This window comes from Episyrphus balteatus, chromosome 1 (assembly GCF_945859705.1).
Source record: "Episyrphus balteatus chromosome 1, idEpiBalt1.1, whole genome shotgun sequence".
Classification (NCBI taxonomy): Eukaryota; Metazoa; Arthropoda; class Insecta; order Diptera; family Syrphidae; genus Episyrphus; species Episyrphus balteatus.
The window spans coordinates 49,949,176-49,968,954 of record NC_079134.1 but is presented as its reverse complement, the minus strand read 5'-3'; the positions used below and the strand labels follow the sequence as shown (position 1 = coordinate 49,968,954).

The following is a 19,779-nucleotide window of genomic DNA, read 5'->3' as shown; positions in this document are numbered from 1 at the left end:
ACTGTAGTTAGCTCTGTTCGTCCTTATAAGAAAATTGTGTAAGTAGCAACAAGCACCTACTATTTTCTGTGCTCGTTCTGGATTGCAAAACATAGTTCTTGCAAGGCAAATGAATTTTGATCACATAATGCCAAACGTGTTCTCCACACATCGTCTTGCGCGGCTGATTCGGTAGTGAGCAACCCTTTCCCCATCTTCCAACTTTTTGGGTTTTCTCGGGGCATATGGTTTAATTATGCGTTTGTTCAGCGGGAATGCATCATTTGCCACGTAAAAATATTGAAGTTTATTTGAACCAACTTCCATATCTGGAGGGAGGTTCAACTCGTCCTGCAAAATTTGCCTTCCAATTTTCCTTGCAGCGAACACATTTGCATCGACCTCACTACCATATGCCCCTACATCTATATGTGGATAAATTTGCAATTAGCATCGACAATAGCCATCAGCACGATGGGAACTGTACTTACTTCTTAGTTATAAAACAAGCTCCCAGCATTGGATGGACATTTAATTGCTCCAACGCAATTTGGCAAATTCCAAAAAGCATTGAAGTCATTGGCAATGCAAATAAATTTTCGTTCATTCAAAACTGGGATCTCGTTTTTCTACCCTTTGGAGATGGCACAACAAACTTCATCTAGGATGATCCCAAAATGCTGTTTGCTGATCCTATACACTAATGCAACATGGCGTTGGATGGTTCCAATGGCCAAATATCTTATCAAATTAAGTTCAATTTATACGGATTTTCCTTTAAAAAATATCTTATTAACATACCTACTCCATAACAACCGCAAACTTTTCAAGAGCGCATATGTTGTCTAAAGGTCTCGTATTTTTCTTTTCGCATAGCAACGGTTCTACTATTTGAAAAATTTCCGCAAATGACTCCGAGATAAAAATTGTAGAGATAAAATTTAGTTTAGCTCGATCTGCGTTTACTAGGCTTATAGGCTGAATAGAAAACAAATAGGAAAGAAGGTTATGCATAAAAAATTTAAAAATATGAAACCTGTAAATAAAAAAAAATCAGCTCATTTTGATTCTTTATTCTTCTCTTTATTCTCCAAATTTTATACTTCAGTCAATGTAATATTGAATTGAAAAAAGCAGTTAATATTTCAAAAGTCAAAGAAAATAAAAAATAATATTAAAAAATTAAAAAAAGGCAAGCGTAAATGTATACTGAAAAATGTACATACCTACTCTTTTTTATTGTTCAAATAACCGTATGACAGTGCTCTTAGTCATTATACTGCCGTGTTAAGCAAAAAGGGCTCATATCCATTTTTTGTAGTTTCGAGATAAATGAATCTTACTGTTTCTGGACTTCGCACCCTTAAATTTAATATTTTTCAAAATTTTAAAAAACGATATGTATATTCTTTTAAAAAAGTGTATTATTTTATGGCATTCATGATTTTAAAAAATTTTGCGTATTTTAAGAGAAAATGGACATACGCCCTTTTTGATTAGTAAAACACATAAGATGTGCAATGCCGTGCTAAGCAAAAAGGGCGCATATCCATTTTTGTAGTTTGAATTTTATTGTTTCTGGTTTTCGCAACTTTGAATTAAATATTTTTCAAAATTTTAAAAGAATATGGACATACCTACGCCCTTTTTGGTTAGTAAAACACAGTAAAACAAGAATGCAAATGTGCCCTTTTGGTAAATGAAAAGATTCGAAAAAATGGCCAAAATTTTGTATTTAACTGAAACCAATAAATTAAAAACGATTATAACATTTCATAAGCAACAGATATTTATTCATAATTTAAAAAAAAAATAACTTATTAAAAAAACAAACAAAAATAACAATTCAACATGGAACATAACGAATATAAACTTTATTATAAAAAAAATAACAATTCAATATGAACATTTAGACATTTATTCATAATTTAAATAAAATAAAATAACTTATTAAAAAACCAACAAAAATAACAATTATTCAACATGAAACATAACGAATATAGTTTATTATACAAAAAAGAATAACAAAAAAAACAAAAATGAGATCTCTCTATTTCAGTCATTTTCCAAACTATTCTCGATGTGGCTTTCGGGAAGTGTTTTCCAGAAATTAAGCCGGTTTTCTGGTAAAATTTGGCTTAATTTCTGGATAAGATCGTTTTTTCTCGTTAACGAAATGCTTCGGGGTATTTGTTTTGCGACAGGCTTTTTAATCCCATATTTTAAGACATTCGCTTTGAGAAAATTTAATTCTGTATAGGTTTCATTAAATTTTTTTTTGTACGATAGGGAGTACTTCGTCACCTCTACCATATCGTGTACTTATATTCTTGGATCTATTTTTTTAAGTTTGTATTGAGAAGTTTGATCTTCCCAATCGAAACAATTTTCAATTTGCAACTCCACAACTTCAACATTACCCGATTGCTTGGATTGGTTTCAAGGATACAAAGAATGAGAAAAAAGGCGTATGAGCCAAACAAGTTGTGAGATACTAAGCAAGAAAGGCACATAAGCACACAATTATGGCGTATGTGCCCTTTTTGCTTAGCAAATGGTTTATACGCCCTTTTTGCTTAGTAAAATGATAAAAAGTGGATATGCGCCTTTTTTCATTGGTGGTTTTGAGCTATTTCTAGTTGGAAATGCGAATTTTTTATTTCCTACAAAAATAAGATGCAGTTAAAAAATATGCCTCAAACTCATTTTTCGATTTTTTACATAAGCCCGTTTTGCTTAGCACGGCAGTATAGTATTTCAGGTGCGCCATAAAAGCTTGGCACACCAAAAGGCAGTGTTGCCGCTGGGAAATTTGGGATGGTAGCAAAAAAGGGGTCACGAGAAAAAAAAGTCACATTTCCAAAATTTTTTGTGTATGAATCAAAATCAAACCAAATCCATATAAATTGAAAACGAAAACATGCATTCAAGTGTTTTTATTTTTTTATTGAAACATAACAACTTAAAAAAATATTTTTATTTAATAATAGTGGAGTATTTACATTTGTATTATAATTTACATATTATATATGTACGTATATGTATATACATATTTGTATAATTATTTCAACCTTTTGTTAAAATAGGAAATACATTTTAGTTTAAGTTAAATAAAAGACATTAGTATCGAAAGGTTAAATACATTGTTGTTTTGTTTTATTTGATTTTCTTTAAGTTTTAAAAATAGATTTTATTAAACAATTAATTTTTGGGTTTAATATATTTGCGATTAATTTTTGGCTTAAGGTATATGTAGTATATTTGTCATTAATATAATTAACAATATTATTAAAATAAAAACTACAAGAATTTCTTTGAAATTAAGGACATTAATTAATATCACTTTGAGGCATTATTACACATTGAGTTAAAGCAGAATATATTGTTTTTTTTTTACTTTAAAATTCTAAAAGGCTCTCCCAAATAGGGTTCCCAACATTTTGGATGCCGATTATAGTATTTTGAGGAAAAACCGTAAAAAAATATAGTACTTTCCAAGCAAATATAGTATTTATAAGAACATAAAGAAGTCAAGGAATTTTTGTTTAAGTTGTTGCATATTAATGTTTGTAAAACCTGTATTTTTTGCACTTATTGCATTATTCAAAAGTTTTTTGTAGACAAAAAAATATCATAATGTTTTCACATTCAATAATTCAATTTCAATTTTAGCAGAAATGGAATATCTGATCACAGTACACATAATAATGGTAATTACAAACATTGTCAAAATATGTTTGTCAGGTCGGCGTTTAACAACAGGAAATTTGTTTTTGTTTTTGATTATAAAATGTCATTTGAAAAAATTATAAATTGAAAAGTAACAAATTTTGCTTGTGTTTCCTTTCAAAAAATGGTCAATAATTGTTAAAAAATTAGTTGTGTGCGTTTCATCAGTAATTTAAAACAATTAAGAATAACGGTAGCTGTCACTTTTATTCAAACTGACATTGGTCGCCAAATTGTCAAAGCATAAGCTCGGAAGATATTACCTTTTTATGTGTACTGTGATATCTTAAAAAACATTTGGGAGGTGTTTTAATTACGTTAAAATTTAGGTTACAATTTTAACCTTGGTTAAATTTTGACACTAGCATGGTGAATAAAACAGGTTTACATGTATTCTCCTGTAGAGAAGGCTTAAATCAAATTTAAAGCTGACTTTAATTTTTACCTTAATTCTACATTTTTCACAATTCCAAAAACCAATTTAATTGTCAAGTTAAAGGCTAATGCTCGATTAAAATTTATAAAATTGGGAAACTCAACTATAAAATTTAACCAAGAGTTAGCCTTTAACCTGACTATTTAATTGGTTTTTGGTACTGTGAAATATTTAGAATTAAGGTAAAAATTAAAGCGAGCTTTAAATTTGATTATTAGTAAGGCCCAAAAACTTTAACCCAAATACTAACTTAGTCGACACACGGCTTTAGTAGGCTAGGCTTGGGAGAGTTCAGATACATGGAAAATATAAAGCAATAAAGTTCAATCAACATAAGAAATATTTTTGTTATTGATTTCGTTCATATATTTACTATATATTTCTTTAACAGTATATAGTACGTAAAGCTCAAATATAGTACAATACTATATATTATAGTACGGTTGGGAACCCTACTCCCAAACCAACGACAATCGATGACAAAAAAAAAAAAACACTGCCAATAGCGTTCTTGTATGTAAAAAATATCCAAACCGGAACGTCAACAGGAGGAAGAATTTTGTGCCTACAGAAACGGTGTCGGCAGCGTTTTTTTTTGCCGTCGGTCATCTTTGGTTTGGAAGTGCCTTTAAGCACAGAAAAAAAAAAATAAATTTTTTTTTTGTAATATTTTTACGGTACTTTTGTATAAGATGTTTTGGGGGTTGCCATTCGTTTTTGTTTTCGGAAATATTTGCTGCAGAAAGCATTGCGTTGCATGTTTCTACACATAATCTGTTTGTGAGTCTATTTTTTTTAAATTGAAAGCTTTGAAAAAACCATTTCGGCACATGCACTGCTGTGCGGAAGGGTGAAAATTGTATGCACAAATGTACATAAATGAGAATACATATATATATTCTCCAACAGAGTTTTTAATTTGACTAATCCTGTGCCAAAGCTCCTCTAAATCATTTAACTCTAGAATTTTTTCAAAGCTTTTGTCATGGATTTTTATTTCCAAAAGTTTGTACTCATCGATTACTTGCTCAGGGTGACTGATCAGGTGTAGGTAAGTCGTTATAATCCTCACCGACCTTAATCACCTGAGGATCCAAGTATCTTAAAACTGAAAATTTTTTTTCGGTTATATCAACCCTCGAATTAATTTACAAATAATTTGGTAGTAAACAAGAACATTATTTTTAATACTTTTAATATCCACGTCTGAGAAAAATTTTGTTTTAAGAAATGTTACCGGTTCATTCCCCAAGTATATTTTATTGTAATTTTTGATATTTTTTGAATCCAGGAAATTAACATTTTCGATTTTTGTTTGAAGCAAATATTCTTTAGATAAAAATTTTTGTATAACATTATTAATATTTTTTTAAAAGAAGTTGTGATGTGAATTATTTGAGAAGATTCACTTTGGAAGATCTTATTTAGCTTATTCATTATTGCAAGTACATACTTCAAAAATTTTAGATATACTAAAGTTGTGTTGTCAAGTATCTCAATTTTTTTTTTAAATAGTTTTTGATTTTTCTTCAAATTTAGCAGCTAGAAAATGATGTTCCAGAACCATTCACTGCTTAACCATTCAAGAGGCAACAGCCTCAAACGAGAGCCATCTCGTTAAACTGAGTTTGAGCAGTTTGTGTTCTGGAATGGAACATCAAAAATAGCTTGCAGTTCTTTAAATTCTCCTAATCGCTTAGAATAAAACTAAATTTAAAAAAATTTGAAACATATCTGCAAAGCTGTTCTACATTGTTTTTCTAAAGGGTATGCGGTAGCGGTACGGGAGAGTTACCACTTGCAGAAAAAAGTCGAAGTAGATTTGTAGACAAAATGGAAGAATGTAGATTGAGAAAAATCGAAGCATATTTCAAAATTGCCTTTTTTTATAAAAAACTACATATATTAAAAAAAATAATTCTTTTAAATTTATTTAAGATAAATAATTTAATTATTAATAACAACTAAAACCAAAAATTTGTATTCTTTCAAACTCCATATTTTTGGTATAAATATACTTTATTTACAATTTTGAGTCAAATATTTGGTGGAACATTGAAAAAAATTCATTAAATAAATAAATAACTCAAAGAAAACAAAATTTACTTACTCGCTTTTATATGTGTACATTTCCGTAACAGACAGCAGTGCACCACTCTGGTACTGGTTACGTCGAGCTGTATTGAAAGAATTTTAGATTATTTAATGAATTTGGATTTTGTTCATGCACTTTCGTTAAGACCTTTTCTATTTTTCTATATCTACCTTACATATATTTTTTTTTTATTTACACGCTTAATTATTTACTTTTAATTTTAACTTTTAATTTTGTTTACTTATTTATAAATAGACTTTAACCTTTTTTATCAACTTTTCCCTTAAAAATTTACTTTAAACTATTAATTTACAAACAAAAAATTAAAACTAAGAACACAAACACAACATACGAGGGGGAAAATTACTTTTCTTCCATTTATTTATACAACTGGCCCACTGTGATGGCTGTATCGCTAGGTAATAGGAAAGTAAATACACCTTTATATATTTTTTTTTCGTTATATGTGTAGGTTTAGACACTTTTGTTTATTTTATTTGTTTCATTTATTTATTTGAGTTTTGATTTAATCGTTAATTTTCCAAATTTATAACCAATAGTTGGCACTTGTTTTAATTTATTTCCCCCTTTTTTTTCTTTTATTTTCGTTAGGTTGGAGTCAAAATTCGAGGGAAATGGCACGACCACGCAGGCACTACGTCAACACTAACTTGTTTTATTTTTCTCCGCACTTTATTTTTATGTCTTTCTTTTCTTTAAGTTTGAACCGCCTCGGATGAATACTACTTATCAACTGTCTAAACTCCAAAATGATCCACACAACTTGCACTTGCATACTTTTTTTTCTTCTCTGTAATTTGCCTGAATTGAACCGTAGCACACGATCAGCCCATATAGTGGAATGCTATCTTTCGGCAACAAGAATTCTACTTAGCTTGCCCTTGAAATAAATCATATCATATAGCAGTTAAAATTTTCTGCAAGCGCAAGTTGTGTGGCCATGGATTTAGTTTTCTCCAATTAGTCCAGACAAGTTAGACTTTTGCTGAGAAATAATTCGCAACTGCAATTGGGACTCAAAATATGAAAGAACATTAGTACCGAAACAAAACCCCACATTTTGCACAAAAATAACGGTATAACTTTGGCCACCATTTTGTTTTGAACCGTTTTTCGACTATCACTTATTAGCTCGGCTAATTTTTGTGCTAGAGAAAAATGTTATGAGGGAAAGTTGTAGTCAATTTTATTTCCCACAAAATATATTAAATAACTTTTTTCTCTAAAACCTATTATTTAAGAATTATAATAAATTTCGTAAAATGCTATGATCACATTTTTTTTAATATTGACCATAACTTTTTTTTTTAAACTTTTATCAAAAAATTGTTGTTATAAAAGTTGAAGAACTATTAGTTATCTAACTAGGTTTGTTTCATACACAAGGTTTTTTGTCCGAGTTACCGTTCCATCTCTAAAACGCATATAAGTTCGAAAAATCATTAAATAATAAGGAATTTCAGGGTGATTGTCATAAGATGTTTTAAAAAGCTAAAAGAGTACCTTGGGTTGAGACAAGAAAAAAATCGTATGGAAAGAGGGGTCTAAAATGATGCTGTGAGCTGCGCAAGTTAAATTTACTTACTTTTGCATTTGCACATTTGTTTAACAGCTTTAACCACCTTGTTTGCATTGTCTGTATCAATAGCCATGGCCTTTTCAATAAACGTCAAATGTCCAACAATGATAAGCACATCACACTTTTGAGGCACATTCAAATTTTTTAAAACATCTTTTTTTATTTTGGCGCAGAGACTAATCAGTTTTTTATCGCTTCTTCTTTTAGAGTTTTTTATTATAACATTTTTCAACAACAGTCATAAACTGGAACTGGAGGAAACCCTTACAGGAGCAGAAAGAAATAGGCATTTGGTTGAGGGCAATCATTTTCGCTACTTCTGTTTGACCAACATGGTACTTCGGTGGGAGCTTCTGGATTTTCTTTTTATGTTTCCTTCATTTCTTAGAACATGAAGGTCTCTTTCTTGTCTTCAATAGTTTGCTATCTGCGTCGGGGATAGTGCTACGAAAATTGGGATTACAACTTTAACCTAAAAAGAAAACAAAGGATCAAAGATTATATCTTTCAATTTTGACTCCATCCGGAAATATGCTATTGTTGGTCAATTCCATAATAACAGTCTATGTTCCAATGTGGTTTGAAATAAAAACTCAACCCCAGTGTTATAATGGTGCTCGACACCTTCAAAAGACCATAATGTTGACAAGGTACCTGCCTGAAAATTTAAAATTAGTAGTTGATCCTGTTATTAAGAGAAACGGCTACTTTGGACACCCGGAAAATATTTAAATTGCAATGATTGCAGACGAAGAGATGCAATACGAGTTTTAGCTTTGAGAAGAGTTAGAAGATCACGAAGCTTCGGCTGCTGTTTGTACCCCAATGCGACAAGAATAAATTATTTTTCATTTAGAGAAAACAAAAATCGATGCAGCTCTTCTTGAACCTGAAGTTCTAAGGTTTGTTCTTATCGTTCATACCTAAGTTTCGTTTACAGGCGAATTTACATTATTTATTTACACTCGTCTTTAATATTTTGTTTTTCGGATGTGTCAAACAAAATTAATTTGTTTGCTGGGGGGAACAAATAAAAACAACTGTGTCCAAAAAAGTATAAGGTTTTGTTTTAAAATTTTAAATCATTTCTATATCATCAGAATCAACAATGCAATGATTTTTTTTTTCAAAGGATGAATGTGAACAATTGTCGCTTTTCAGTGTTCATATCTCTGGTAGCTTTTTTTTTTAAATACTTTAGACCAAAAGGAGGAAAATATTTATAAATCGGAAATAAAATTTTGCAGCAGCAAGGGAAATGTTCAAGTAGCTTGTTTGGCGAGAAACAGAGAGCAATGAAAACGCTGCCTTCGATACCTTCTAAATGCTGTCGGAGTGTTTTTGTGATCGAAGGTTTTCGCAATTTGGAAAACGACTTCCTGTAATACAGTCTACAATGACTTACTTTTGTTAGGATTGAGAAGTTCTCTTTAAATATTTAGACTATTTAGGAGGAACGAACAGAAACTTAAAAGTTTGTTATATTTGACAGTCCAGCTGAAAGGGACAGGAAGTGATAATATGTAGAGTAGAGCACGTTGAACAAATGCCCGAAAAATCTTGTCTGGCCCAGTCGATTTATGGGGTTAGAAAAATTTTATTGCTCACATAGTTTCCGCTCTGTGAGAATTTGTAAACATTGAAAAATTTGTTTTCCATTAGTTTCTAAGCTATACAAAAATGTAAAGAACAACAAGTTAGTAACGTAATTTCTTGGGTAAATCCTAGTTCCAATCATTCTAAATAAAAGTAAAAGCCATTTGACAACTCTCCCAAAACAATAACACTAACAAAAACTACTGAATTCCTTTCTTCCTCTATTACGATTACATTCAGGATTTCTATCAATTCAATAAAACTAATAACAATAAGCCGACAAATTTCATCAGCATCACTGAAGCTTATTTTCATTTTTAGAAAGTTGTTTTTCTTACTAACTGAAAGCGTCAATGAAAAGCTCCTTGAATTGAAAAACTTTCCCTGTTCCATTTGTGGGGGATGAAAATGAAATGATAAAAAAAGTGAAAATTCTCTCAATGTGTCAGCCAGCCGAAGCAGCATCAATTCAGATAAATTCATCCCTTCTCAGTTTAGTTTATTCGTAAACTTTGAATAGATAGGGTTGTCTTGTATTTCACCGTCAGAATAATTGTACGTGCGCGAGATTATATTCTATCTGAATTTAAGTGAAGATATTTGTTGGTTTAATATAATTATTATAATTTTCGATTTTGAAGAAGTAGGCTTTTTGATAGAAAGTAATTTTTTTTTCTCTCTCTCTGGCAAAAGGTTGAATATACATACGTATACGCTCGTTCGGCTTATATCGGCTTCTGCCGTGCCTCTAAATGTTTTTGTATTGAATCGGGAGAAAAAAAGTGAAACGTAATTTATTACATCGAAGGGGTGTGAAATTTTTTACTTTTCTCAAAAGAAATTAATTGCGTGGCAGATATAGTCGCTGTAATTTTCGGCAATATTTCTTATTTAAATTTATCAGTGACTTATTGATACATTTTTTTCCAGACCATAAGGTAAGTGACATTTAATTTTGTTTTCATTTGAAATTTACATCAATTCACTTTTAACTTGAAGCAAGTGAGTATGCGAAGCAGGTATGCAACAGGTGGTTATAAGATTTGGTAGAATAGCATAGGCAAAGAGTGAACCAGTGCAAAAATTGGTGCTCCAAAATTATTTAGGGACATATGTATGTAATTAGTACCAGGCAAAACAGTTTTGAGCATAAATACATGAAGATTTATTATTTGGTGTGGTGTGTGGGTGCGTCATCTCCTAAGATTTCTTGTATTTCACAAGGTTGATTTCATTATTTGCTGTAGGACCAACTTTAGCCAACGGTCTTAAGCATTTAGGGTGAATTCACGTTTTTAAGAGCTTATTGAACGAGTGTAACGGTGGTTTTTGTAGGCTCTTGTTATTTTTTGTTTAACTATACGTTTACAATACCTTTTTTTAGGTTAACTTCGACTAGTTTTAGTTTACCTCTTTTAATGACAGTATACCACTGAGTGAAGAGCTCGAACTCCTTCCATATTTGATAGAGCATCAGTACATTAGCTAAAAACATTTCCCACAACTGCACTTATACTCCAGTCAAAGCGTCATTTGACCTTGCGCACAGAGGCACTGTCAGTTTTTATTTCATGGATCGATAGGGGTATATTTAAAAGACTTAAACCGAATTTCTCACCACCTGTTCAGATTTAGAAAAAATGACAGAGCATCAGTTTTTATATTTATAATTTGAAATAATGTAAATTTAGCTCATTCCCATTAACTGGAAAACTTACGTTATTTAACCCCCCGAAAACCGCATAAAGCCCAAGGTTAGAGTTGTCAGACCTTTGAATTTAATATTAAGACGAGCATGGGTACAAAACTGCGTACTTATATTTTGGTTATACTTCTAGTCCCAAAATTTGCTAGGCCTAATAGCAAAAAACTTGCCTTTTTATCACTTTTGACTAGTACATAGAGAATTTCGAAGTTAGATTACTTCTACAATATGATGGTTACAATAACGATTGTGGGCTCATTTTATAGATGATTATAAGTACTATAATTCATTCTTGAAGAATTACCCAGAAAAATCAAAAGTTCGTCAGATATATGAAAAAATGTCATTTTGCCCCAACCTTGCGACACAAACCCGCACTTTAACCAACTATAAAATTTTATTTAACCAACTTACGGAATTGTTTTGTATATCATTTTTTAGATAATTTTATTGTTAATAAGTCTTACCTTTGTTATTTTTTGCTTAAATGAATACGATGGACCTATTCAATAAAAACGATACCAATCTCTTTTCCAAGATGGCGGCTGTTCCCAACCTCCAAAAATTCCAACAAATTGACTTTTATGATAAGGACAACCCCCCGAACACATTCCATGAAAAAAATTTTGTCCCGCGAAAAATGCGATTTAATTTACTAATTCCCCTGGGCTAGGAGTAAATATCTCATTCTTAGTTCCAACCCTTTGCTTGAGCTCATCCCATAAATGATTAAATGGGTTTCAAAGGTTTATAAGTATTGGCAAGACGATGATTATAATCATCGTGGTTATATCAAATTGCCAAAGAAATTCGGAAGTTCTCTGCGCAGTGAGCCATAAAGAGTCTCTGGCTCTTCATTATTAAAACAGCGAGGATTTTAGACTTTTTCTATGAATAAGAGCTTCTTAAGCTTTTATGAGCCAGTCATGTTGGACCCCTCAAGGCATGTTACTCTTTCTTTACTGTGTTTCCCTCCAAAACATTTTTTCCCTCTCAAAGCCAAGGTATGGTTCGCGTTGGGCGAACTACTCGCCAGGTCGGTTTATTAGTTTAGATCTACGATCGTGGAAAATTCTGGACTCATCCTTGAAAATAACTCCCTTCTATTATTCAACAACCGAATCGTATTGTGATTGAGCAAATTGAAGTCAAGCTTACCGGTAAGTTGCAGTTAAGGGTAAGGATTGTACAATTGAATAGTCTCCTAACCTGCTTGAGATGATCATAAACATGAACGATAGTTAAACTACGATTGGAGCTCTTCAACCATGATGAAATCATAAGGATAGTACATAAAAACAAAAATGGTGTCCTTATTTTATTTTGGCAATCAGAACACATTATATAGGATTTGCATTTACTTTTATAAAACGTAGTAGCTGTAAACAAATTAACACTCGATCTTGGCAAAGTGCATTTTGTATTTCGTTCTGATATCCACACGAATATCATCTATGTATCTTCATGGTACACCTCGAGCGTCAAGTTCTTTCGTTTTGAATAAATCCTCCAGTTTCACGGTCTGTTCAAAAAATAAACGGAAATTCTTTTAACAGCAAACCAAGCGATACAGAAGTGTTGCCAGGACCGGCTATTTAGGAGCCAAACAGGCTCCTTCAAGTTTTCTCCGGCTCCATCAAATTCTGATTTCCGATTTATCAAAATTTGGCTCCTTAAGTTTTCAATTTGGCGATTTTTGGCTCCTTCAAAATTAAAAACTTTTATAATAAAAGAACTTGATTATTATGATCACGCCTTAAAAGTCTTCGAAGTAGAACTAAACTTCTTTGAAGTAGAATCTGACGTCTTGCTTAAAAGCCCAATTGTGAACGTACCTACTACCGTTTTCATTCATATATGAGGCGTTCAGAATTATAATGGGTCAAGTCTGCTTCTCTTTAGGTTGGATGTTTTAAGGTCTTAAAAATTAAAGGGTTTTATGTCAAATAAAATAAAAGAAAGACATTTTGGAGATATAGAGCTATCGATCTGTGAAACATTTATTTCAAAAGTTCCTTTAGTTTCTGAGAAAAAGCTTCTTTAAGTTCAGAATAATGCACAAATTTCAAATGGACTTGACCCATTATTATTCTGAACGCCTCATATAACTTGAAGTCTGATAAATTTAATACAGAGAATTATTTCTTTTTTATTTTTTTGTTTATTTTATCATATATCTAAGTTAATTTGAAGTTGGAAAAAATTGATGAAAAAACAAAAAAAAAATGGTACAAAATGCATTATTATGAGTTTTTATGAACAATTTTTGAAATCGGCGATTTTTGGCTCCAAGACTTCTAAAATTCGGCTCCTTGCCTCTAAAATTCTCTGGCAACACAACAGAACGTTTATATTGCCTGTAATGACGATAGCTAAATGAAATTTTTATCAAATAAACAATTTTTATATCTGGACAACTCATTGCAACAGGTGCTATGCTAGTCTCTTGAAATAATATTATTTTACTGTCCTGATAATTTTAAATATAAACAAAACCTTTCTTTAAACGTCCTTCTCTCCACTGGGTTAAGCTACGGTAAGTTTGAATAAAAAGTTATTTAAATAAATCAATTGGTCTGCTTCTGCCTCTAACTCTAGTTGCTTGATGGAAAGGATAAAATGCTGACGGATATTATCGAAAGTTTAAAATAAATCAACTTGTGACTCCATAAGGCAAACAAAGTTAAGAATAAATAACATACTTGAAAATACAAACCTTTCCTCTCACAAGTCACATTTTATCCTTCGTTTAGTAAGAGTAGAATAATAAAACTAACACACGACGAGTTAGGAATTCAAAATGAAATGCTCGGTATAACTGTCAAACCCGAGGGTGTTTTTGAAGCTCACATCTTTTCGTGCTCGTGTGGAGAACAAATTGATTTTCTGACAAAACTATGTTCTCCCACACATCATCATCATCATTTGTAGGAGTTTCCTTAAAGGGTTGGCTTTCATTATTTCATATCAGACGAATTTATATTAAAGAAAACAAAAGAATAACTGTTGTTTAAAGTTCAAAGGTGGGTCTAGTATCTACGCAATATTAACTGGAAATATTTTATCAATCTCTTAGCCATTGAATTCAAAGGCAAACACATTGTATAACAATGTAAATTTTCATGTTAAAGAAATTAAAGTTCTTCCTTAAACTTAATACTCGTGATGCACTGCTTGTATCAGGGGCAAAGGTCTCTCTTGGGAATGATACTGGGGGTATTTCGGTAAGAGGGTTTATTTAAGATCGCTCAATTGCTGGCAAAATTATTTCGATGTGTTAATATACATGTTAAATTAGATAATCATATCAAAATCTTCGCTTTTCGCCTCAAAATTCTATTTTGCGATTTGTTAACACACCATCTGGATTCAGAAAAAAGAGAGGACAGAAAATACAATGCAATTTCTTAAATCGCAAACTTTGCTGACTAGCAAGTCTTGTTTTTATTCAATTATCCTAAAAGCTCTTCTGATGGTCCGGTGCAGCAATCAGTTGGAAACACATTTTATTTAATATTAACACAACTTCGAAATTGAAAAGTGTATCAAAGCTAGAACTTGAAACAAATTGAACAGTTAAGTTAAAAGCATTAAACAACAAACTTACATTAAGGTACTAAGGACCACTTTATTCATTCGAAGTTAAGTATAAGTTGGGAATTTTTCTCAACTCCTGGAAATAGCAGAGGTTGGGCCAGCAAACTTGAGATTTTAGATGAAAATGTCATGTTTTTTTTGTAGTAGCACATGCTGTAATCATAACATTCCCTATTGCTATTACCTTGTTTGTAAAGTTCTTAATCCACTTTGACTCTGGAGGAGTCAAATGACAAAACGACTGTGGTTCACTCCATATTACTCGATAAAAACTGTAGTAGTTTTACCACAGTTTTAGCTGAGAATACCAGATTCCAAGGTTAAATAACTGAAACCAAGTTGGTATAGATAAATATATTTATATAAATAGACCAGGAATAATAAGCGAAATAGTTCTAATACCTTGGAGTGTACTAATAAATTAAACTTACCCTTAAGCACTGTTCACATGAGAGCGAAAAACGAATGAGCGAATGAACGAACGAATGAAGTTTAAGGTATTTTTAAAGTGAAGATTTTAACAAAAACTGTATTAAACAGTTAGCTAACTAGTGTTTAATATTTTCAAAGAAAATTATAACATTTCAATTTCTAATATAAGAAAAATGTGAGAAAACCAATTGTTCGCACGAACTAACTTTTATTCGTAACGACCAATGTGTTTTTTCATATTTTTCTGATTTTAGATAAATTAAAATGTAATTTTTTTTTTAATTTGAGCATAAGGGCCATTTGCTGAATCGAAACTTAAATAATTTATGTTGAACATAAACTCTTATTCCCTACTTTTTCCTCTGCGTAAACTGTCACATTAGAATATATGTAGAACTTAAATGCTTAAGTTTCGATTCAGCCAACGGGTTTAACTAGCTTGCTGCTGTTTAATATAGTTAAAAAAAAAAATACTTTAGAAATACATAAAATTTCATTTGTTCGCTCATTCGTTGGTCGCTCTAATGTGAACAGTGCTTTTGCCGGGGCCACCCTTTGATTGGTTGGACTCGTCTGTTAGTTTTCTGGATTCATCCGTTAATTTGCTATGTTCGCAGTTTGATTTGAACGTTGACAGATTACCTGGTAAATTGTCAGATTTATATGTTCATTTGCCAGGTTTGCCTGTTGATTTGCGAATTCGTCCGTTGATTTATTAAATTTGTCAATCAATTTTCCTTTAGAAGACTCTAGAAGAAAATTCTCATTTAGTAAAAAGGTAAGTTCTTTGCACTTTCCGTTTTGAAGTCTATTGGTAATTTTATAATGGAGATAAATGCTTCGAATTTTTTATTTTGCAGTCTGTAGATATGTACCACTTGACTCTTCCGGGAGCTCCTCTTTGTTTGCTTGTCATTCTTGTCCCCATACAAAAATGTTTCTGTAAAATAAAGTTTTGTTAGGTGATCGCTTTTCCGAATATCTTTTTGTAGTCTTTCACTACCGACTTTAGTTTCCCAGAGGGTTTCTAGCTCCGCACTCCAAACCATCATCACAGTCCTTAGTACCTGCTCACATTCAATTTTGTCAGCTTATCCACTGAAGAAGACGATATTCCACAACTTTCACTCACCTTTTCCATAATCTATTCAATTCTTACTCGTGTTTCTCAATTTTCTTCTTATCTGCAAGCTTTCGTAATCCGTATATCTGATCTCTGACCCTATCATGCTATCATTTGTAATCGGTCCAAAATGCAAGATCAACACCATTCATAGTAGCTGTACTGCCTCGTGGCATAATACCCTTCTATCGTATTAGCAACTATTTCCTTAATGGCTCAAATTATTTTCGAAAAGAATTGCGAAAAGTTTTCGTTGATGTTTTTGCCTAAATCTGTTTCATCCCATAGTCTCATATTACGATAGAAGGGACTCACTGCTGGGCCTGGGATATTCTTAACCCGTCCCCTCACTGCGTCAAGTTCAGCCGTAGATCACATATTTGTTTTAAACAATATTACCTAAACGACCTTACCTACTAAAACTATATCTAACATTTTGACAAACCTATTTAACCAAGCTTAAATCACTGAAATACGTAGTCGTAGGTATTAAATAATGAAAAGACTCAAGATTCTTCTTATTTAATACATATTCAATTTGTTTTTTTCTTTACATCATCCCTATACCCACTAAATTTCTGTGGTGATGATACATAATATCAAGATAAATTCTTCTGACAGCAACGCTTCAAAAATAATATGAAAGCTTTTTATCAAAACCTCCCTACAAGTTATTTACTGTAGGTATTGGTATACCCTTTTCACCCAAACAGGACACCACACAGTGTGAAAGTTCTCGCTAACATTACCATTAATCACTCTTGATAAGCCATGTTCGGTCTCTCTGCGTATTAAATTACATTTAAATAGATTAAAAGACTTTGATGATGCACAGGGAGTGTTTGTGTCAGTGCTGAGGCTGATGTAGAATGCAAATAGAGAAAAATTGTCTAGTTGAATTAAATTACATGTCTCAATGTAAGTGAATGCTCATTCTTTACCTCACTTAATTCTGTAATATTAAGTCTTTGTCATCAAAGTTTACATAAGAATATATTTTCTTTTACGAAAATTGTATGAGGACTTTGATCCTTCTATTATACATCCTTACTCAATTTATTGCTATAAAATTAGGAATCCTTTTAACTAACCACGTACAAATAAAAAAAAATCCCAAAAAAAAAATCACGTGGCGTATTATATCTCTATTTAAGGAAAAAAAAGATTTCTCAGACTCTCCATACCTAACTGATGTTTACATAAAATTTATAAAATATGCAAACAAGAGAACAGACTCTTGGTCCCAAAACAAACAAGAAAAACCTAAAAGTTCCAATATCTAGAGACCAAGAGTACAAAAGACTTTGCCATTTCCCAAAAGAAAATTTCAACGAAGACCAAAGAAGAATCTGCTGCAAAGATGTGAATGTGACAAAAAAAAAATATTCACTCACTTTCTATTAATGACATTCAAAACGTTCCTATATCTTTAAGGGATCCTTGAGAGCAGAGTGATGATAAAACCTACCTCCTTAGATAGCACTTTATGATTCCTAAGCAAAATAAATTCAAAAACGAAAAATGTAGGAGACAACGGAGTGCATTTTAATATTGAGGCAACAGAAGATTTTGTGCATTGGAACATAAAGGCATGTGGTTTCTAAACACTCTTCTTCAAAGAGTGCGTTTAAATTGTTTGAGGGATTAAAAATGTCAATCATCTTATTGAAAATAAATAATTTCTTTACGTTATTCAGAGAATCTTCTACTGAGGAACCGAGGTTAATTTTTTTTTCTTCCCAAGTGGATACCTCGTACGAGATCTAAGGTTCCGATTCCGATCGGAACTTTCCTACTTTTGTGGCGAAACTTCTTCCCGACAGATACCTAAATAAGGCTCATTATCTAATTTAATGTTAAAACTTAAATTCAATTTCGAAAGTTCAAGTTTATGAAAACTAGTTAAATTTGGGTACATATTGAAAAAAAAGTCAGGTCATGAATATTTTTAGAATACAAATTTGCAACACGCATTTTGCTTGCAATATAGGAACTATAGGGTATTCCCTTTGATACGAAACTGGAAGTGGCTCAAGAATAAGTACTTAGATATTTTTGCAGCTTGATGCATTTTCCTTTTAAATAAAAAGAAATAAAATAAATAACAAGAAAGGTAGGCCTCAAAACTCCTGGTACAAGCAAATGCAAAAACATTAGGATTCAGTTGGCCTTAGAAATGGAACAATACAAAACCGGGAGGTTTGCCGCCGATTTCTGAGGTGAACCCGGCGAACCCCACAGGCGGATCACAATCACAAGTGTGAAGCAGTTACGTGGGATAGTTATGAACCCCCCGACATCGAGATCATAACAGAAGAAGAAGATGCATTTTCCTTTCATTTTCTACTGAAATTTATTTTTGCATAAAGACTATGGTGGTCGTGGTCGAACCGATATTGCAACGTGCCTGTGTAACCTTTGCAGTATTTTAAGCTTTAATTTTTTAGGCAATTCACTTTTATTCTCCGAATGTGAAAATTTACATTTTTAAAAGCAATCTTGGCTATTGTTGAAATGTCCAGAAAATTTTCCTCTTTTCGAGCGAGCAAGACGAAAAATATTGGACTAGTAGTGCACTATGCCACTGACTATGTAGACTGATACATACTTTTTTGATTTTCAATTGAATATGCATGCTGTCACACTCCAGCATTGAATGACCAAAATGAAGAAATTTTTGTTCGTTCTCTTAGATGTGTATTGAATCTTTATGTAGACAGTTAATAAAAAAAACAACAGCAACAACATTCTGGTTGCAATTTTGACCACAACCACAAGTGATCGAAAACAGAGAAACTGATTTAAGTTGGTCTGGAAATTGTTAAGGTATTTGTACAAACTCAACAAACGTCATGTTACACCAATGTATGTATAAAAGTCGATAACACTAAATTTGTAGTAAAAGTGACAGTTACACACGAATGATCTTGGCTTTATTAGAAGAGCTTATTTTTCCCATTCCTTGTGCGTAAAATATTTAGCTTACAGTTTCTATCTGCTTTTTTTTTTTTTGCTTGAAAAATGAAAGGTTGTAGATACTCACCTGAAAAAGACTAACTGCTTTCCTGTTTTGTGATTTTTTTTCAATTTGGTATAGCTAATACATTTTAGCAATTTATTAGTTTTGAATCTTTATTCTCGGAATTTTTATTGTTGGAGCATTACGATTTACGACCTCGTTTAATTCAATTTTCAAATATCTGGTTTTCAAAAATTTGCTTCTTCGATAGCTGACCTAAGAGGTCTATTGTTTATGGCTGTCGCTGTTGTCTTGACTTTTGAGGAAACGTTTCGAAACAGATCCATTTTTCAGAAAAAAGGATTTGGTTGCCTGCTTTCAAAATCTTACATTTTGTATCCGTGGTCTTTGTCTTGCTGCTTCATTAAACTCATTTTGTAAAAAAAAAACTTTCTTCCGGTTATAATTTCCGATAGCCCAATATTTTCTGAAATCAGGGCTTACCTGACAACAAAGCTGGTAAGTAAC

General features: G+C 31.8%; 1 protein-coding gene and 1 pseudogene across 1 annotated transcript in view; one reads left to right on the top strand and one right to left on the bottom strand.

The window, feature by feature from the left end:
- Positions 1 to 473: 473 nt before the first annotated feature.
- On the bottom strand, positions 474 to 1,149 carry LOC129920908 (uncharacterized; annotated as a pseudogene).
- Positions 1,150 to 10,089: 8,940 nt separating this feature from the next.
- The window catches only part of LOC129905765 (dual 3',5'-cyclic-AMP and -GMP phosphodiesterase 11-like), a 182,100-nt gene continuing 172,410 nt past the window's right edge, over positions 10,090 to 19,779 (top strand). Inside the window, exon 1 of the mRNA XM_055981332.1 lies at positions 10,090 to 10,373. The gene's annotated coding sequence lies outside the window, so the exon portion shown is untranslated. The remainder of the gene's footprint in view (positions 10,374 to 19,779) is intronic.